The following is a 23,035-nucleotide window of genomic DNA, read 5'->3' as shown; positions in this document are numbered from 1 at the left end:
TTGTTAATTGTGAAAAAATATATGTATCCAATCGTCAAGAAGAAGAAGCAGTAATCTAATCAGTACCTTATAAATGGCAATTAGGGCGTATTTGAATTTTGAAGTTGATGATTCCCTATATTTAGAGGATCATGTGCAAAGTGTTCATGAGCGTTAGGTGGCAGCTAAGAATACAGGCTATCAAATTAGTAATTAACAAGCGATTCAACATCTCTTAGATAAATTAGCACCTCGTGAATAGAGTATTCATAAGTTTTTATCAAAAGAAATGGGATTAGTAATTCCATCAGGGAATCCTCACGACATTGAATATGTATATTTTTGTAATGCTCTTATAGAGTATTGGAAAACCTACCTAGGATAAGTAATCTTACATTCCAGTTTAGATTTAGGAGTGATGATAGATGATGAGGTAACTCAACTATTAAGGATTAATAGGGCAAATCAACCAGTAAGGATCATCGAGGAAGCGGTAGAGAAAGACCTCGAAGAGGATCCGGAGGAAGATTGAGAGGGGATGCAGAAGATCTATAGATTGGTAAATAAAATAAGTAATAAGAAGAATATAAATTGGTTTTCTTTGTAATACCAATATAAACTTTCTTAAGTTAAGTTAGGGGTTTTAGGTTGTAAATGGAGTTATGCACTTTTCTTTCAAAAATTCGTTCTTAAACTGGTGGCGTGCATGTCTAAACTCAAGAGCAATGCTAGTATCTAAATCACCGTATCGAATGGTACCAAAAGAGTTAGAAGAATTAAAAGTCTAGATTCAAGAATTGGTAGATAATAGGTTTATTCGACACAATGTCTCTTCGTAGAGAGCACCAGTGTTGTTTCATAAGAAAAAGGATGGTACCATTGTCATGCCCCCAATTAACATGGATATCTATACACAACCTAGATATAGAATTTTACATATATATATATATATATAATCACCTGTGACACGATCATATAACATATCGAAACTTAAAACCATATCGCCATAATCCAACATATATATTCTAAGCTTATAAACATGTCTACAGGTCATTTCAAAAGTACACTATATGGGATTCCAAAATATAACCCAATAGATAGTAGCCTACAAAATAATCCTACAGGTCGTCATCCATGTACATCGAACTCTGGAATCCTGTAGGAGCTCCACAGCTAGCCATGCTCTCTATGTAGTTCCATATTCACCTACAATGCAAGAACTACAAAAGCCAATGCTTAGTAAGGAAAATTATGCATGTCCTGAACATGAGTAATAATGACATATGACACCATGTTATTTACTTTAAATATCACGATAAAAAGTATCATATTTCAATATTCATCAAAGTCAACTAGAAATCATTTCACTTGAAATCTTTCATTTCATTGGGCCCTTGATCCACCTACTATGCACCGGATAGAGCTCTACATAATATCAATATCAATAATCAAATGGCCAATATGAAATCAACACCGACGGGTGGACCATCCTCTCGTGACCACTAGAGGCCCATCCCCTGACTACCCCTATGATCACCCAAGAAGTCTCCCACCCGACAGCGCCAATAATTATAATATCACAAGGGCACAGTCAAGTGGTCCGTCCTTCCGTGACCACCAAAGGCCCATCCCCTAGCTACCTTTGCAATCACCCAGGAAGTAACACCCGCAATGCCAAACATATCACATACGCATGCCTCACATGCCTCGGTGCCCTAATAGTGGTCAATAAAACATTTATAATGAAACTCACTTTGAAATCATGTTTTGCATGCAGGATTTTAAACCATGTCACATGTCGTGCATACATATGAAAATGCTCACAAATGACGTATTTAATGAAAATCGATGTCAATAGGTTATGCAACCTCATACTCAATGATCGTAACCACCATATGATGTGCTATAAGCCTCTTATCGAGGTTATGTAGATATTTCAACATTACTATGTCACATATACTAGGTTATTGCATCGTAGTTGCAAATGGATTTTCACTTACCTTTCACCTTTGTGTGTGCAAGCTTCTATGGAGATTAGATCAATATCCTTTTTCACTCAAAGTTGGAGAAATCACCTGTATTACCATTTAATATTAAAGAGAATCCTCAATTTAATAATCTTAATGCACAAAACCCCAAAATACATCCATTCTCACCAAAATAATTTAGACGGAATCATCATTTCAAGTTACCGATGACATTACAAACTTATCCCATAAATCTCACTATTTCTCAAGTCAAATTATGAACGTCAACGTCATCCAATTGTTGTTGAAAACCTAGTACCCTTAGAATCTATTTTCTAGGCCCAAGAGATGATTAATGTACATGTAAAGGCTGAAATCATATTGAACACAAAATTGGACAGAACCTGTTTTCAGATTTCCCTTACCGTCCAATTATTTTTCCAATCCCTTTTCACCCCCTTGTCTATATCCAATGACTCCAAACTTTTTACCACATTTCTATAACATGTATGTGAAGGTAATAATGCTCTAAAGTCGTGACAAGTAAAGTGTTCTCAGCCTCAAAATAGTCCATTTCCACAACACTAAAATTAGACAGTTTTTGTTGTGACTGTTTTCGATTTCTATTTTATTAGCATGTCACCAATCAGATTTCAGGCTATTAGAAGGCCATTTATATCCTTATAAATATCGTGTAAAAACATTCATTTACACAGATACAAGTTATATCTTAAGTATAATAAAAAAATCAAAGTTTAAACCATCCAAATTCATCAATCAACACATGTCTATTCCTGTTGGTTTCTTTCAGGTTCTTGTACTTGATTACCCCCCTTTTGCCATCATAAAATCATCAAATACCATTCTAATTAACCTTAAGTAAGTTTAGAGTTTTAAAATATTAAAAAACACCCAAAAGGACTAAAGAAAAACTTCAAAACCGTGACTTAAACTAACCTTTAAAAACTGCAATCCTAGCTTCTTACTTTTCTATCTCTCTTTGCTTCCTTTGCTCTCCCTTTCACTTGGGGATATATTTGGAGGTTTAAATTTCTTATCCAAGAGATATATAAATAGCCTCAAGGGTTGGAGTCATGAATGATGCTTAAGGATGAAGGAAAGTGTAATTAAAAGACAAGTATCATCAAAGCATGAGCTGTCCAAGCAAGAGGTGGATTCATGCAGTAAACTTTGACCTTTCCCTTACCTTATATGGAGGCATATGTGTCTTATAAGATGTATATCTATCAAATGTAAAGTGATAATGATTTAGGAGATGTGCTGGAAGTCTTAAGGCTGAAGGAATTAAATGTTAGATTGACAAGTTTTCACAAGGTAAGTAGGAGGTGTCACCGTTGCAGCAACATTTGACTTCCTTACTATCATCTTTGGATCCATTTATGATATAAAATATATATATTCATCCTATATTCAGTTCTTAGGGAGTATGACACGAAATTTATGCCTTAACCCCAAAGGAATTGGGCATTAACATGACAACTATCCCAAGTATGAGGTGTCCAAGCATGTTGTGTCTTCATTGCAGTCATACTTGACTTTCAACCATTATATTTGGATGCATTTGTGACTTTTAAGATTTATATCCATCCTATATTAAGTGCTTAGGGAGCAGACATGAGATTGATACCTTAAGGTTGAAGGAATTGAGTGCTAAAATGATAAACATCCCAAGCGCGAGGTGTTCAAGCATGAGGTGGTCACTTGTAGCAAAAATATGATTTTATATCTATCTTTGCAGGCACAAACCAAGTATCCTTGGCTTATTTTGATGTGTTTAAAATCCAATTTACTTGTCCTAAGATCCCAAAGTATTTTATAGAGTTAATTTCTTAGCCGTTCATTTAATTTCTTACCCGATTGATTCCCGATTCTCAACCGATTTCAACAATTCGTACCTCAATATTTATAATGTCATATAAGACATATATTATTGCATTGTGATCATGCCACTTCATGCCTCACATTCCAAATGTGTTAATTACCTATCTAGGGTTTAAGATGACCTCGATCCACCAAATGGAAAGCTTGAACCTTTGTCGATAATAATTTCCGGCCTTTTCGATTTCCATTACTTGCCAAGCTAATCTTCAACATTTAGTTAACCTAATTTTCTATCATAGCTCAATGTGAAATTCACTACTTAGGTTAAGGAGTCAAAGATCACCACTATATAAAGATTTTAAAGCCTCGATGATCAAACACACATTTTTAAGAGAAAGCAATTAGGAAATTGATGCAAATGACAATGTAATTAGCATGGAATGCATGAATCATATTGGTCAAATGAAGAACGTGAAGTTCGGGGTATTACAACCATGAGAATGTACGTAGACTACCATAAACTGAATAAACTCACTATTAAGAACAAATATCCTCTACCGAGAATAAAAGATTTGTTTAACCAGTTGAGAGGAGCAAATGTGTTCTCTAAGATTGATTTAATATCAGGATATCATCAACTAAAGATTAAGTCAAGTCAAGTAATATACCAAAGTTAGCTTTTTGGACTCAGTACGACTACTACGAATTTATTGTGATGCCTTTTGGTTTAACCAATGCTCCTATGATGTTTATGGATTTGATGAATAGGGTGTTTCATAAATTTTTAGATCGATTTTTCATGGTCTTTATTGAAGATATTTTGATATACTTGCAAAACGAAAATCAACATAAAGAACATATTAGAATGATGTTAGAAACTCTAAGAAAGGAAAAGTTATATGCCAAGTTCAAGAAGTGTGAACGATTGAATCGGGTTTTGTCATCACATATTTATTAGTCATGGGATTGAAGTTGACCCAACTAAAGTAAAGGTAGTAACTAGGTAGAACAGACCAATTAATGCTGGGGTAGTTTAAAGTTTTCTAGGTTTTGCTAGCTACTATCTAAGATTCATTGAAGGCTTCTTTAAAATAGCTAGACTAATTATTCAATTAACTTGAAAGGGGTAGATTTCATTGGTTGGATAAGTGTGAATAGAGTTTTCAAGAGTTGAAACGTTGATTAGTCGCGGCACCAATGTTAACAAGTAAGGAAGAATCGAAAGGTTTTATGATCTACAACAATGCATCCTTAGCAAGGCTGAGGGTGTGTCCTAATGCAACACGGGAATGTGGTTTCTTATTCTTCAAGGCAATTAAAATAACATGAGCAAAATTGCCCCATACATGACATTAAACTTGAAGTAGTGGTTCATGCATTGAAGTTATGGCAGTACTATCTGTATTGAAGCAACTTTGAGATCACAAGAGTTTCAAATATTTCTTCACCCAAAAAGAATTGAATATAAGATAAAGGAGATGATTGGAGCTAGTAAAAGACTATGACTTTATTGTACTTTGCCATCCTGGTAAAGCTAATGTGGTTGCAGATGCCTTAAGTAGGAAATCAGGAGGTCAGTTGGCATTTTTGTTGTCAGATGAAGATTGAGCTGGTTAAAGAGTTCGAGAAGATGAAATTTGAGCTGTTGTTTCTGTGAATCAAATTACAGTTCAAATGGCGACTTTGATGATTTGATCAAATCTCAAAGATTGAATTATTGAAGCTCCAGAGAGTGATCCATTTCTCCAAAAAATTAGAAGTGAGGTTAGATCAGATAAGATGAATGCTTTTGAGATGTCATTAGATAAGGCATTAAAGTTCAAAGGAAGGCTTTGTATAACTAAGGATGTGGAACCAAGAAAGGAAATTCTAGAAGAAGCTCACTCCACCATATACACCTGCTTATCCCAATAGTACAAAGATGTATCAAGACCTTTGAGATATATTTCGGTGGAGGAACATGAAATGAAGTATTGGAGTTTTCATCAGTAAATGCATGATTTTTCAACAAGTGAAAGTGGTGCATCAAAGACCTTTAGGTTTATTAAATCCACTGGAAATACCAAAATGAAAATGGGAACATATTTCAATGGATTTTGTTGTCGATTCTTAGAAGTCGATGAAAGGAAATAATGTCATTTGGGTAATCGTTGATCGATTGACAAAGACATCTCACTTTCTAATAGTAAAAATGATGTTTAGTGTGGATGAATTGGCACAACAAGACATAAAGAAATAGTCAGATTGCATGGAGTCCTAGTATCCATTGTTTCAGATAAAGACCCGATGTTTACCTCCAAATTCTAAAAATGCTTACATGAAGCAATGGGAACGAAATTGAATTTTATAACAATTTACAACCCTTAATTAGATGGTCAATCCGAAAGAACTATTTAGATATTAGAAGATATGTTGCTTGCTTGTGTATTAGACCTACAAGGAAGTTGGGAGTCATACTTGCCTTTAGTAGAATTTGCCTATAACTATAATTTTCTATCTACCATTCATACGAAGCACTCTATGGTAGAAAATGTAGATCACTGATTCATTGGGCTGAAGTTGGTGAAAAGAGAATTCAGGTCCAGAAATCGAGCAAACAGTTCTGGCAGTCGATAAGATCAGAACTGCATAAAAGTAATTTAAGATTGATAAAAGAGTTATGCAGACAATCGAAGAAAAGATCTGAATTTTGAAGTTGGATGAAAAGATATTCATAAAAGTGGCACCTATAAAAAGGTTCGGTAAGAAAGACAAGTTGAGAACGCATTAAATAAGACCTTTCCAAATTCTTGAAAATGTTGGTAACGAAGCGTATCGATTAGCTCTACCACCCGAACTTTATATCGTGCATGATGTGTTTCATGTGTCTATCATAAGAAATATGTATACGATCCAAGTCATGCAGCGAATTATCAAATATTAGATGCTCAAAAAGACTTATCTTACAAAGAACTTCTAATTGCTATTTTAGATGGAAAAAAAGGGTACAAAAATTAAGGACTAAGGAAATTTCATTAGTCAAGGTTCAGTGGCGACATTACGAGATAGAGGAAGTCACTTGGGAAATAGAAGTAGAAATTAAAGCCAAGTATCCGACATTGTTCGCTTAATTTAAGGTAATTTTTAAGACAATTTTTTTTTTTAAGGTGTACGAGATGTGAGGTCCTGAATTTTATGTTCCTAAGTTGGTTGAGATGTAGCACATTTAAGAAACGAGATATGAAGCTTGGCCCATTTAAAATTATGAAAGCCCAAACCATAAGTTATTTACAGGCCCAACAAATTTAAGACATTAGTTTTAAGTAAATTTGATTACAAAAATTTAACAAACAATTGGGTTGCTACAGTGGTCATGTGCATAGTATTTCACATAGGCAACTAGATTCGAATCAACATGCAAATATTTTTGTAAAATTATTTTTGAGTTAAAAACTCCTCATTTTGAACATTAAAACAATTATATCAAGTTAATTTGATGGAATAATTGTTTTATTAGTGGGCATTCATAGAGTTAGGTTACAAATCATATGAATAGTTTATTTTACTCTATTTTCATTATGTAAATATTTTATAACACTTTTTATAAGAATTTATTTTTTATGAGCTTAAAACTCTTTAAATTCCTAGTAAAGACTCAATTTAACAAGATTAATGATAATATAACTCTCCCATTTAATTTTCCACTAAAAATGGAGGTTACAAGAAGGGGAACTTCACATTTTCATTACACTTCTTCTAGAATCCGAATTTACTCTTATTTTCTCTTAACAATATTTTTTTATATTAGGTAAAACTTAATGGGAATAACAAGGGTGTGAAGAAGAAAGACTTTTACACTTTTTGTTTCTATATATTTCAAGAAAATCAAGGTAAATGGTGCTACGAATTTTGAACATAATGATGCTAATAATGACTATATGTTTTTATTGCTCTATGTGGATGATATGCTTTTAGTTGGTTCATCATCTATGTGGATAAGCAAAATAAAAAAAAAAAGTTGAATGGCAATTTTGACACGAAAAATCTAGATAAATCTAAGAGAATCCCGGGTATGGAAATTAAAAGAGATAGGTCAAATTCTACCTTATTTTTGCATCAATCTCCTTATATTTCAAAGCTGTTGAAAAGATTTGGCATGCATGATTGCAAACCTATTCATGACATTTAACTAATTATTTTGTGTTATATAAAGATCAGACTCTATGTAATGAAAAAGGAAAAAGGATACATGAGTATGATTTCATATTCTAATGTGATTGGATCTATTACCTATTTTATGGTTTGCACTAGACCGCATTTAGCTTTTTCTATTCGTACTATCTAAGCTAGGTCCCGAGCATTGGGAAGTCTTAAAATTGTTGGTAATGTAGTTGAAGTGGACTAGTGATGTAGGTCTAAAGTTTGTGTTAGTAAAGAAGGAGTGAAACATTAAGATTTTGTATATGCTGGGTATATGGATAATAGTAAATAAATTTCCTCCAATATGTTTACTTCGTCTAACTCTTACGTAAGTTGGAAATCACAATTATAACATATAGTTGCACTATCCGCAACAGAATCGAAATATATTGCTACCACGGAAGCAATTCAAGAGGTTTTGTGGCTTAGGGTTTACTTTATGAACTTTTTGTTTTGAATGATTATGTGGTTGTATATTCAAATAATCAATCTTCTATACATCTATGCAAAAATCCTATTTTTCACAAACACACCAAATATTTTAATGTTAGACTACATTTCATTAAAGATATTATACCACAAGACGTGATAAGGCTTGAAAAATCAAGTACAATATAACCCCTCAAACATAGGCACTAAGATGTTATATTGGTGAAATTTAGAAGCTGCAAGGATCTTCTAAATATCGATAGAGGTAAATAATTTACAATTTTGTCTGTTCTCTTTTTAGAATTGTCACTAATTGGTGATAATGTTTTTTTGCTGGTCCTTTGACCCTAAAGTAAAGGTTTGTTGGGCAAATTATTGTTAAACGACCTTTCGAGCGATGATGTTAAATTGGTATAATTTTCTCGGTTGGCATCGAACAAATGACTGAACTAAGAATCAACACCTCAATGAAATGAACTCGATCCTAAAATTATTTAAGCCATTGGAAGTAGTCTAATTTAATTAGAGGTGCTCATATTCCGTTCCCTCGCTTCTTGGATAGCTTATAAGTGTTGGCCCACCTATTGATACACTTGGCCCACTTATCGATTTTTTGTGCTTGGTACGTCACTATATCTAATGCCTTTTATATATAGCTACCTTGCTTTGTTCAATGACCATGTGTAATTGCTCATTTGCTTTGAGAGAAAAAAGATGGTTCTTCTTTGTGATTGTGTCTACCACCTTTCTTTTTCTTCCTTTGTGGCTACAAGTACACCTATCTTCGTGTGTCCATTGTGGATATCACCAAAGCAACCAAAGTTGGGAAGGATTGAAGGTATTGGGTCGTTACTTGAGGGTGTTGATTTGGTTGGATTGATATTGAGCCCAGAAAAAAGTCACCGGTGATCAAATCTTCCACTATATCTATTATTTGATTTGAGAGTATCGAATGAGATTAGCAAAACAAATTTTTTTTTTTTTCATTTTTTAATCTTTTACACAAGAAAAGAAAAGCAAAACAAAAATCTTTCTAGAATTGAGCTTTCCATTTTCTCTTAAAATGTGGAGTAATAGTTTGACTATCGATGATAAACAATATCGCATGTTTGTCAAGTATCTGCACCAGCATTGCAAACGATTAAATCTGATCTCGCCACAGTATAATGTCTCCCATCTATTAAAAAATCAATATAAGTGTGTATTGGTAACTTGAAAAAAGATAAATGAAGGAAACTTAATAGTTTTGTGGTAACCCATGAGAGCAAAAAATATAATGGTCTTATGTTTACTTTATTGTTAACTAATGGTGAGATATCCTAAAGAAGATGAATCCCGGATTTAATAAAATAAAACTCAACGTTGTATGATAATTGTTGACCGAGAAACTATCATTTTCTTGAATTTCATGTTGCAAAAGAGTTTGAGATGCAGTAATTTACAATTATTGTTAATCTATTACTTTCACAAGGATCACATGACACATAAAATCTCACATTGCAACTCTATGTATGAAATTGGTAGGCGATCCGATGATGAAAAGCAATGTTAGGTCTGCTTAGATCCTCATGCTCATGGTTTCCAAGGATTATGGGATTTGGGTACGTGTTTAACTTGTTGCAATCCTAAGCTCTAGGATTTGTTTTTGTTCAAATATATTAATTTTTTTAATAGTCGAGTTCGTTCTGCTTGTATTTTATTGTCGATTTTATATCTGCAAATGTACGGGTAATAACAAGTAATAGTGGACCTAAGAATCCGGATTATAGTTCCCATGAGGACTATACTTTAATGTTCAATTTATTACTTCTAACTTCTACTTGATAAAAAGAAACAAGAACAATGATTGGTGATGATTTCAAATCTAACTACCCACCAATACATAGATGCACACAAAGAATAATTGAGAATTCAAATAATAAATGGATATGATGGTGGAACAATGTCACCTATTGATCACTTTATGTCTTAAATCAAGATTCATAAAATTTAAGGTTGTGTTCGATTGAATTTTCCTATTCTATTCAATTTACCCCTCTCGAGTTCTCATTTAACCTATATAACTACTTCAATTCTATATCTCTATGCAAATTAAACCTAGTTATATGACATCAATAATTTTTATAGGTATCCTACACGTTATATTAATTTACCAAAATTTAATATGTGATCTAAACAAATAATCCGTATCTCTATGTAATTATTGTTCACAAAATCATTGAATAATTGGCCAGATAATTCAAAGTATTGTGGACATAATTAAAATCAACACATATGCATAAGGAGCTTGAATCTAGAATAAAAGAAATAGAGGGTCTCAAAAGGTTACATTGTTTACCCTAATAGTAAATTTAGTTATTCATGATAATGGAAGAAAAACAAAAGTTATAGAGTTCATAACCGGATTTTGAAATCTTGATTATGTAAAGAATGGGATCTTACACTAAGAATCCTCTTCAATCTCCAAAGTCTTCAATCCCTAGCTTTTACTCTTTGATCTTGATGATTATGTGTTTCCTCCCCCTTTGATCTTGCTATCTCAATCTCAAGTTGTATTTTTTTTTCTCTCAATGTGTGGAATTCCCACTTCCAATTGTCTTCTCTAGAGTTGTATTTATGTCTTTTTCAAATCTTGGAAGAGTTTTAGTTGAGTTTGACTTTTTTTAAAAAGATAAATTTCACTTGAAAACCCTACTTGACGGTAGCGGGACACCTAGTCTTTGTGATTGGGCACTTGGGCCCCGACTAAAAATTCAGAAACATAATGCTTGGGTTCTACAGGATAGCATCTGGGCACTGTCGTCAGCTTCAATGGCACTGCACAGTATTCAGTCTTTTTATCATAACTTTTTCTTTCGATATTCGAGTGGACGATTTAAGATTTGTTGGAAAGCTAACTCAAAGGACTACAACTTTTCTTTAAATACCGTTTTCAAATTCAATCATTTGTATGTCAAAAATGGGTTTTAATATGAGTCTAAAAATGGTGCATACATTTTTTCAGTTGGAACTTGATGTGTAATCATACTTTGATTATATTTTATCCATTTGATGTCTTTCGTTATCCAATTGATTTCGAGCACTCTTAAATCTTTACCGTGAGGTCTGACACAATTTTTGAGTATTTGCACTTTAATCTCTGAACTTTGGATCTTTTACAACTTAGCCATTTTCTCCAATTTTGTCAACTTTGCTTATTTCCTTCAATTTCTTGTACCGTCATTGAATTTTACCTATTCAACACCAAATGGAATAATTTAGACCATTATTCATCCGAAAAGCAACTAACTATCATCGTTTTAAAATCTTGCGTAAATATATAAAATACACTTATCAAATACCCCTAAACTTAAATATTTATTTGTCCTCAAACAAAACTATCATTTAAATAACTATGAATACACAAGCATGTAAAAGATAATTTTTTAAACAAGCTTTTTACCTCAAGATTTGAGATTTTGAAGTTCATTCACCAAACATTTTTCAAGTCACAATATCAAACCAATATCTACTCTTCCAGTGCAAAATTGATGTGTGTGTGTGAAGAATTAAGTAATCTACCATGACTGCACAAGCTATTTCAACTCCCAACCTTTTGTGGTCAAATATATCATTACATTTCTCGTGTGATTCACATAGCCCAAAACTTATTATTTTTCACTCATTTCCAGTGTGTAACAAAAGGTTCAATATTTCATTTTTATCCTCACACTCTCGAGTTCAGTTGGACGCTACTAGTTGTAAGTCAACACTTCAATGAATAGGAATTCTCCAATTATTTGATTGCTTCGACCGCCATGACTCAACTAGCTAATTATCCTTCATCGAAAGTTAAATTCCCTCAAATAAGTATTAGGTTTAACCAAGGTATTTAGTACTTTTGCTCTTTTCATGTACTTGCTTTTCTGCTTTTCAGAAGTACTTTTTTTATTTTTTGTATTAGGCTTTCTAGATAATCATTGTAGCAGGCTTTAGGCAGTTGACTCCCAAATTCGATGATTTTAGGGCATTTGGTTTTAAACACCCTTACAGGCTTACTAACCTGAGTCAAAAAAGTTTCGAAGAAAATAATTTTTGTTTCCAGTGCAGCTTCATCTTTGTTTGTCTTCTAAATGACCCATGTAATGAATTTTAGGCCGATGACTCCCAAGTTAGATGACTTTAGGGTACCAGGTTTTAAGATATCATTGCAGGCTTAATTACTTGAATCTTGAAGACTTCAAAGAGAAGTTTTAGATTTCAAATGTATATGCCTTAATTAGTGCAATGCCCCTTTCACACACTTATTCAAACAAACCAACCTCCAACTTAAGGCTTTTACCTCGTTTTATCAGGTTAGTCTAAGATAATCCACATATAAGTTTTCACACATGGAATCCAAATCTTTTTGCATTCTCCCCATTAAGTTTTCTAGATGACCCTTGTAATAGGTTTTAGGCTGATGACTCCCAAATCAGATGATTTTAGGGTTCCAGATTTTAAACACCCTTACAGGTTTACTGACCCGAGTAAAAAAGGCTTCGAAAAAACCAATTTTTATTTCCAGTGCAGCTTCATCTTTGATTGCCTTCTAAATGATTCTTGTAGCAAGTTTTAGGCAGATGACTCCTAAATTAGACTACTTTAGGGCATCAGATTTTAAAATACCCTTACAAGCTTAATTACTCGAGTTATGAAGACTTCAAAGAGAAGTTTTTAGATTTCAAATGTATATGCCGTGATTAGTACAATGCCCTTTTTACACACTTATTCAAAAAAACTGAACTCCAACTTGAGGCTTTCACCTTGTTTTATCATGTTAGTCTCAGACAATCCATAAATGGAATCCAAATTCACATCCGCACCTTCTTACAACTGTAAAGTCACTTCCAAACTATGCTAACTTTGGTATAAGGATAAATAATTTACTATCGTTTAGGTAAAGCATCTATGTCCTATTAAATCAATCCATATAACAAATGAATTAACTCATTTTATCACAATGTCAAGCCCAAATCTAGTGGATGTATAATATCAAGTTTTTCAAAGTTAAGATTCAATCAATCTAGCATGCATCCTATCTACAGTTCATAAATCAACACCAAATCTCAAAGTAAAACGTAATTGTAAGCCAAACTATCCAACTCTCACACAAAAATTTAGGTAGGCAATTAAGCAATTAATAATATACTCCCCCAAACTTAAACTAAACATTGTCCTCAATGTTAAACTTAAAGGAAAAGGATGAGGACTTCCCTGAAATGTCAGTATTGTCTATGATATTGTGGTGCCTTGGTGTTGCATTTGATCGACTCTTTTTCCACATTCTCCCCCCTAAACTTGAGATTTGTCCCATTTTCTTCATGTCCATGTTGGTTTGAGTGTTCTGCGACATCATGTTCTTGAAAAATCAAATTTAAAAAATTAAAATTATGAAACAGGGATTACTTAGCTCAAACATTAAGAACAAACTTAATTACTCAAAGACCTATAGGTATAAGGGGTATAGGTGATGATTCCTGAATAAACTGTAAATCAAACTATCCTAGAACTTTGAAAACAAAATAAATAAAATAAAATAAAAGCTTGGGCTACCTCCCAAGAAATGTTTCTTTGCATTAGCTTGACTTGTGGCCATGATTGATTATGGTGGCTCGAACCAAATTATTCCATCCTTACACTTTGTGAAATTCTCGTTTATCCACCCTTTCTTGGCTTTCCATATTTTGATATTTTCATTTTATCTCTACCAAGAAATCTACCAAAATTTCATTTTTTTTTCGGCAACCTCCTTGATCAGGTGGCTCTTCTTCATCTACTCCACAGCAACTTTTGATGTTGGCGGTTATACATATTAGGTGTAGATATTGAATATCTCTTGTTTGTCCTTCACCCTTAATATTAGCTCACCCTTCTCCATGTCAATCAGGATTCATCCCGTTGCTAAGAATGACCGACCTAATAAAACTGGAATGTCTCGATCTTCTGCTATGTCCAACACAATGAAGTCCACAAGAAATATGAACTTTCCTGCTTTTATGAGTACATTTTCAACTTTGCCACGTGACCTTGCGATTGTTCTATCAGCTAGTTGTAGCTTTGTTGATGTTAAGTTGACTTTACCTAGTCCCAATTTACTGTAAACACAATACGACATTAGGTTAATACTAACACCTGTGTCACACAATGCATTAATTAAACAGGAATTTTCAATTAAAATTGGTAAAGCAAAACTCCTTGGATTCTCCAATTTGGGAGGCAATTTGCTCAGGACCTTTGCACTACTTTTCTTAGCTAATGCCACAATCTCAAACTCTAGAATATTTCTTTTCTTTGTCAACATCTCTTTCAAAAAATTTGCGTAGTTTGAAATTTGTAATATCTCATTAATGAACAGGATGTTGATCTAGAGCTCTTGAGAACATCTAGGAGATTTTCAAATTTTGTGTCTTGTTTGTCCTTCTTAAGCCTTTGTAGAAAAGAAATGGAAGGCATGTAAGCCTTGACTGGACTTGGTGCCTTGATAACAAAAGTTTCTGTACTTTCTTCACATGTATTTTAGATTGTTTAGATTTTCTTTCGTTGTAGCTTCATCGGCCTCTTTCTGTTCATCTTTTTATTTTGGTCTTTTTGTAGTAATCTCTAGTAATTGTACCCTACTCTTTGTAGCTATAGCATGAATGTCTTCCTCCATCGACTTCTTTCAAAGCTTTAAGGAAAATGGAGGGGAGATACATATGCTTTAATTTCACGGAAGTCCTTGGTGGATCGTTTTCCACTGCTTTTATTGACATCACATGCTCTTAAGGATTTGTCATTGTATTGCCTAGCAATGTCTATCGTAAGTGTTCTGCAAGTTGTTGCACTATCTGACCAATTTGTGTCTCCAATTTCTTGATGGATGACTACTGATTTTGAAAGTTTGCGTCAATTTGCTAGAACAACTTGTTTGTCTTCTACACATATTGTTGAAACATCTCTCCCAAAATTGGTTTTCTCTCTCGTTGGAAATTGTTCGCATATGAGTTGAAATTACGAGAACCATTTTGAATAAAATTTACTTGTTCCTCCAAAGAAGCCAGCATCATGCAATTTCCTATAGCGTGATTTCTCTCACAATTTTCACAAGCTGAACTGACCATCACTGCATTTGCTCCACTTGTTTACAATTTTACAAATAATTTCACCTACTTTGTCAAAGCAGCAATCTGTGCAATTATGGAAGTCGTGCTGTCTAATTCATATATTTAAGCTATTTTCGGTGGTACCACTCTTTCTGTTGAGAATATTGAATACGTGGTGGCAATTAACTCAAACGGGTCCATGGTTTGTCATACCGATTTTCTTATAATTGACCCACCAGTAGAGGCATCTACTTGAGATTTTGATAGTGGTGTTAGTTAGGTGTAGTACTCCACTTGATTGCTTATAGTGATCCCATGGTTTGGACACTTTCTCATTAGCTCATTAAATTTGTTCCATGCCAAGTGGTAGCTTTCTCCCTCTTTATGTTGAAAGGTTTGAATCTCCAATATGATTTTAGCTACTTTTGTCGGTGGGAAGAATTTTTTACAAAATTTTCTGGTTAGTTCTTTCCATGTAGTAATACTCCCATGAGGCTCTACATCTAATCATTCGAATATAGCATCTCTCAGTGTAAATGGGAATAATTGCAATTTAATAGCATCTTCATTAACTCCTAGAACATGGAAGTTCTGACAGTTTCTAAGAAATTTGGAGATATGTGTGTTCGGGTTTTCATGAATTAACCCGTAGAATTGGAGAGTGTTACTCATTAAGTTAATCCAATCTGGCCTGATCTAAAAGTTATTTACCCCAAGATCTGGATACATGATATTTGAGTAAATAGGTGATGGTATAGGTGTCAGGAACATTGAGACTGACAAATATTCATCATTTATTTCCCCTCGCTCATGCTGTTGTTTCGATGGTGCTGCGACTCTTGCAGCCGTTTGTCCGATCGGCTGAATAGAGATATGAATATGTTGATTGTCGGTCATTTAATGTTGCTATTTTTGTTTGTGTTCTTTGTGTCTTCGTCTGAAAATACGTTCTATTTTCGAATCAAACTGTTCAAGATCGTCGCCTTGGATACGGAGCATACAACGAACACATTTTTTCTGTAAATAAAAAAACACAAATCAAATAATACTTAAAAATAAAAATAAAAATTAGACTAAAAGTAATAATCTCTGACAATATTGTCAAAAACTTGTTGTCAATTTTATATCCGCAAGTGTGCGGATCGTAGCAAGTAATAGAGGACTTAAGAGTCCGGATTATCGTTTCCACAAGGATTATACTTTAATACTCAATTTATTATTTCTAACTAATAATACGTGGATGCACACAAAGAATAGTTGATAATTCAAATAATAAATGGATATTAGGCAGAAACAATGTCACCTATTGATCACCTTTAAATCTTAAACCAAGATTCATAAAATCTAAGGATGTGTTCGGTCGAATTCTCCTATTGTATTCAATTTATCCCTCTTGAGTTCTCATTGAGCCCATTTAACTACTTCAATTTCATATCTCTATGCGAATCAAACTTAGTTAAACGAAAGATTGGTTCTAAGAATTCATATATGACCGCAGTAATTGATATAGATATCTCTACATATTATATTAATTTACCAGATTTTAATATGTGATTTAAACAAACAATCCATATATCTACGTAGTTATTGTTCACAAAATCAGAATAATCGACTAGATAATTCAAAGCATTGAGAACAAAATTAAAATCAATACATATGTATAAAGGAATTTGAATCTAGAATAAAAGAAATAAAGGGTCTCAAAAGGTTACATTGTTTGCCCTAATAGTAAATTTAGCTATTCATGATAATGGAAGAAAAATAAAAAGTTATAGAGCTCATAATCGGGTTTTGAAATCTTGATTATGGAAAGAATTGGATCTTGCACAAAAAATCTTCTTCAATGTCCAAAGTTTTCAATCCCTAGCTTTTATTCTTTAATCTTGATGATTATGTGTTTTCTCCTCTTTGATCTTGCTCTCTCAATCTCAAGTTGTATTTTCTCTCTCAATGTGTATAATCCCCCATTCCAATTGTCTTCTCTAGTGTTTTATTTATGTCTTCTTCAAGTTTTGGAAGAGTTTTAGTTGAGTTGGTTTTTTTTAAAAGATGAATATCACTTAAAAACCCTCCTTGATGGTAGCGAGGCGCCTAGGCACCGTGATTGGGTGCTTGAGCATTGACCTTTGGGAAAAAAAAATCAGAAACATAGCACTTGGGTGCTACGGGATAATGCCCAGGCGCTGTCGTCAGCTTCGATTGCACTACAGAGTATTCAGTCTTTTTATCATACCTTTTTCTTCCGATGTCCGATTGGAAGGATTCAAGATTCATTAGAAAGATAACTCAAAGGATACAACTTTTCTTCCAATACCATTTACAAATTCGATCATTTACTATGTAAAAAATGGGGCTCAATATGAGTCTAAAAATGATGCATACATTTTTTCGGTTGGAACTTGATGTGTGATCATATTTTAATTATATTCATCTCTTTAATGTCTTTCTTTATCCAATTGACTCCGAGCACTCTTGAATCTTCATTATGAGGTCCGACACAACTTTTAAATATTTGCACTTTAGTCTTGAACTTTGGATCTCTTACAACTTAGCCATTTTTCTCAAATTTTATCAACTTTGCTTATTTTTCTTCAATTTCTTGTACCGCCATTGAATTTTACCTATTCAACACCAATTGCAATAATTTAGATCATAATTCATCCAAGAAATAATTAACTATCATCGTTTTAAAATTTTGAATAAATGTATAAAATACACTTATGATATTTGATCAAAGAAAATAGACCCCACACTTTACAAAGAGTAAGTAAGGCCTTTCACTTTTGATGTCTCTCTTGTAGTTGGAAGATAACCTTTTGATGACAGGTAGTGGTGGGTGTGGGTTGGGTTGGGTCAGTTTTTGCCCCAACCCAACACGATCAGTTTGATCTAAAATCAAACCAACCCAATCCAAGTAAATGTTGAAACTCAGCCCAATCAAGTGTCGCTCGGGTTGGATTGGGTTGGTCGGTTTGGACAAATTGTAATTTATTACCATATAATCAAACAAAAAGAAGAGTGAATGAAAAACTAAAAAATGTAAAATGCATAGAACATTTCATTTAGGCTTTAGCAATACTAAGTATTAGGTGAAAAGAACACAAAAGGCAGGAAACTTGAAAAATGGAGAAGCAGACATTAAATTAGAAAAACAAAAAAGGAAGGTTTATTTTCATTAAGTCAAAATCACCTAATATTCTTTGAGTGGTCGTGTGCATGGTGCCTTTGCATCACTCTTCAAGTTCTTGCTTCGGATCTACAGGCTCATCATCAGATCTAGATTAACAAAACAAGTTTGCACAACAAACAATGATACTTATTAAATTGATATCAACCCAAAAAGTAAGACAATAGCCAAATTTTTTTTTTTCAAATTTAACTTCTTAATTATTATTTATCTCAAATTTTTAATAGTTTTAGGCAATAACAAGCAAATTATACTTCACAAGCTTATTTGAAATGTGAGAAATCGATTTATTCAGAAGTTAGATCAAGCCTCTATATAAAACGTTAACGTTTATTTTCTCTTCAACATTTATGTCCATAATTCATATAACCATTCTACAAGATACTTTTGTAAACCAGTACAAGACTTAATTATCCTAAGAGATAAAGATTATGGGAAGAACCAATCGAAGTCTTGAGTTATCCATTGTGATTTGAGAAATTCGATATAAAAATTTGTCTATTAGAAATTATAATGGGATTCTTGTTATAATTTTATGAAACTCTAAATCTTAAAAATAGCAATTTTACGTTTAGGCAATTTATTTCTCTTTCCCTTTCTTTTTTTTTTTTCAATTTTAAATAGGTGGGTTGGGTTGGGTCAGTTTTTATGAGTTAACCCACAAACCGACCCAACCCGACTATCAAAAAATCGAACCCACTTAAAAACAACAAAAAAACAACCCAACCCAGCCAGGTTGGGTCAGTTTGGGCCGTTTGAGCGGGTTCGATTGGATTTTGCCCACCTCTAATGACAGGTATCTGAGTGAGTTTTGTTGGTTTGCAGGGAATGAAACTACAATGACATACTGGTTGGTGAACAACTTTTAAATTGGAAGAATTGTAGTTTGGTAGTGTCATGACTGCAATTTTGCTTGTGAATGAAAGAATGGCCACAATTGCATTACAAGAAAATCACATAAATCCATCAGCTTTCTTGTGGCCTAATGATCCTCTAATCTTAATTTTGTACAAAAAGCTAGACTGGCCTCTCTAACTCCACTAAAATGTCAAAAAGAAAAAAAGTACACAATATAAATACTTTCTCAAATGTACGCTCCTTATGTTCACATGTTTTGTGAGAGGATCTTTACTAGCTTTTAATAGTGATGGAAGTACAACATGTCTGGGACTTGATTATAAATTGTGAGTTCTAGGCAATGCGTGGATGATAAAATGGGTAATGATTGTAAATTTTAAAAATTGTATGGATAAAATTATATTTCATTAGTCACTCTCATAATTCACATAGGATAGATATTTTATCATTGGGACTTGAAAAAGTTTGAAATTTTCTTTTTGGCTAAATGCTGTATTTATAAGCATCTCCAATAAATTCTTTAAACATAATATCTTCTCTATTTTAAAGAGTCAACCTTTAAAATTGTACTCTAAAAACTCTTTAAATTAACATTTTAATTTAGAAAGTGAGTTTGGCTCTCCAAATTTGAAGAGCCAAATTCACTATATATAATTGAATACATTCAAAGTGCTTAATTTTCCATTGAGGAAAATAATAAAATTAGGAAGGAAACTAGTAAAAATGGAAGATGGGTAAAAACAATAAATATTTTTTAAGAGTAGTAAAATTAAGTATAAAATATAAAGAGATTTTTGGAGTATTTAAAAATTTGTACTCTTTAAATCTATAGCTATTTTTTAAATTGTAAAATATGATTTTAAAAATAAAGAATCTTTTGAATATGTTCTAACAAAACAAAATAAAAGAGAAAAAAATAGCAAATTTTAGCATTTAGTTAGACAGTAAAGAACTATTAAACTTGTTTACAGTCATTTAATTTCAATGAAATTTTAATTGGGTTATTAAGTCCTTGTTTGAGCCTCACTCTTTGGGAAAATACATTTTAAATAGTATTTTAATATCATTTCAATCATACATTTTTTGATAAAATAATATTACTCGCAAATTTGAAATTTTTTCTTATTTTTTATCCACACATTTTCTATCAACACACTATTCAAAAATGTATTTTTATAACAAAAATGAGATTCAAACAAGGGCTAAACTTTAATTCATCTTAATTGAGTTACTAACACTACGTTACTTATTATCTCAAGTTATTGAATCTCAAATTGATGAAAATCACTTTGAATGTTGTTCTTCTATCTAAGGTCATGTTTGATAGCACTATACTTTCTATGAAAAATGAAATTTAAATTCCAACTTCCCTTTTGGCTATTTGATAATATATTTTTTCCATGGAATTTGGTTTTCTTGGAAGCTGGAATTTTCTTGGTTTTGCTATGACAGGAATTGGTTTTTCTAGGATACTGTTACCTTTTTATTTATTTGGCAATGGAAACAAGTTCTATTCCTAATTGTAAAAAAATATTTTTCTTTAATTGATAATTTTCATATAAAACAAAGTCAAACGAATATCAAAAGATAGATAATTTTCTTTGCCTTTATTTTTTATTTTTTTGCAATGGTAACAAATTTTATCCCAAATACTGGTAAATTTTATCCCTTTAATTAACAATTTTTATGTAAAATAAAGTCAAATAAATATCAAAAAACACTTTTATTTTAATATTTTTAATGTGAGAAATTATACTAATTAAACACAATAATTGACAATTCCTAATAAAACAATTTTTGGGCAATTCAATTCTCTGGAATTCGTTTTCTTTCCACCCAAATTTCATCTTTATAATCAAACGGACCCTAATAGTTATGTAGCACTCTAGAATCATAAGTGATAAAATGAAGGTTATTAAAATGTTTTCAATCCCATTATTTGGGAAAAAAAATAGATTTTGGAATAGTGAATTTTTGGAAAGTGTATGATTAAAAAGTTGGAAAAATTTAAGTTTGCGTGTATTATTATTTTATTAAGAGAATATGTAGTTGAAAATAAGTTTTAAGAATAATATACTCTAAAAAATGAGCTCAAACAAGTGCTTAAATGTTAAAAAGCATATCTTTTTATTTTAACACTTCTAAATGGTGTTAATATAATAAGTTGCCATGTCATGCAACCTTACATGAAATATATATTGCAATATGATTGATTACTATGCAATTTTAATCAATTTGGCATATTGAAATTTAACTACCAAATTTAGTCCCATTGTGTGAAATTGATTTTTTAAAAAGCAAATGTGATTAAAAATTAGGGTTGGCCCATGACAAATGAATCATGATAAAAGCTAGGCTACTTGCTTCAGGCACCACAGATTATATGAAAAATAAAATAAATTGAGCCCAAAGCTCAAGCCAAGTCTCGATTTTTAGATCGAGCTTTGGCTCAGCTTGGGAAAAAGAGTTCGAGCCCTTTTGGCTTGGGATACGCTATCTTCGACTAATGAGTTGGGTCGACTTGACTCATTTGCATCTCTAATAATTGCAAATGAAATTTACCCAAAGGGGATTCGGACAATAAATATAGGTGCCAGTTTGAGCCCCACTTTTTGTTAAGAATGTATTTTTGAATAGTAGATTAATGGAAAATGTGTTATTAAAATATATAAAAAAAAATTGAATTTATATGTAGTAGTATTTTTTGGAGGGATATGTCGTTCAAAAGAAAAGAAAGAAAAATATATTTAGGAAATAATGTGATTATGCCATTGTTTGAGCCACATTATTGGGATAAAAATGTATTTTTGAATAGTGTATTGATGGAAAATGTGTGGTTAAGAAATAAGAAAAAAATTTGGATTTACATGTAATATTATTTTATTAAAAATGTGCAGTTGAAATGATGTTAAATTACTGTTGAAAAATGTATTTTTTTGAAAAAAACTGGCTCAAACACAAAGTATATAAGGACTATATTGAATGAACTTATCCTCGTGTCGAATCTCCCATCTCTGAAAAGAAGTGATGACTTATCCGACGTGAGCTTTAATAGCTATGGTTACTGATGCTATAGCTAATCTGCTTGAGCAGTTGCTGCAGTATTAGATGGTCTAATGGCATGGAAGACACTTAAGAGGATGTGCTCTTCTTAACCTAATAATGGAGCGTGATATTTGCGGAAATGTTCCTGTCATAAGTATGAAGACACTCTATTTTTTTTCTTCAAGTTATATTTTATATATTGATGCTAATTAAACAATCTTTTTCTTGAGCATGCAGTGATGTCTTCAGCGAATTCGATTAATATTATTCTGAAATAATTTACTTTAAAAGGAGCTGCCGACTTTCTTATTAAGCCTGTTAGAAAGAATGAGATGAAGAATGTTACAACCCAAGTTTTCTAGTCAAAATTCAAATGTTGACTAGTCAAAGTCAAAGTCACTTAAGGACTAAAATGAAATTAAATATTTTATTGGGGTTTATTTTAT

At 32.4% G+C, this 23,035-nt stretch overlaps 1 long non-coding RNA gene across 1 annotated transcript; it reads right to left on the bottom strand.

Annotated features, from left to right (window-relative positions):
- Positions 1 to 1,159: 1,159 nt before the first annotated feature.
- Positions 1,160 to 2,980, bottom strand: LOC111410945. The gene is made up of 3 exons (XR_002705790.1): positions 2,904 to 2,980; positions 1,980 to 2,054; positions 1,160 to 1,199 (listed from the first exon to the last, which is right to left on the bottom strand). It is a non-coding gene; the product is annotated as an uncharacterized LOC111410945 (long non-coding RNA).
- Positions 2,981 to 23,035: the final 20,055 nt, after the last annotated feature.

Source organism: Olea europaea, chromosome 15, assembly GCF_002742605.1.
Source record: "Olea europaea var. sylvestris chromosome 15, O_europaea_v1, whole genome shotgun sequence".
NCBI lineage: Eukaryota > Viridiplantae > Streptophyta > Magnoliopsida > Lamiales > Oleaceae > Olea > Olea europaea.
This window is presented reverse-complemented; position numbering and strand designations above follow the sequence as displayed.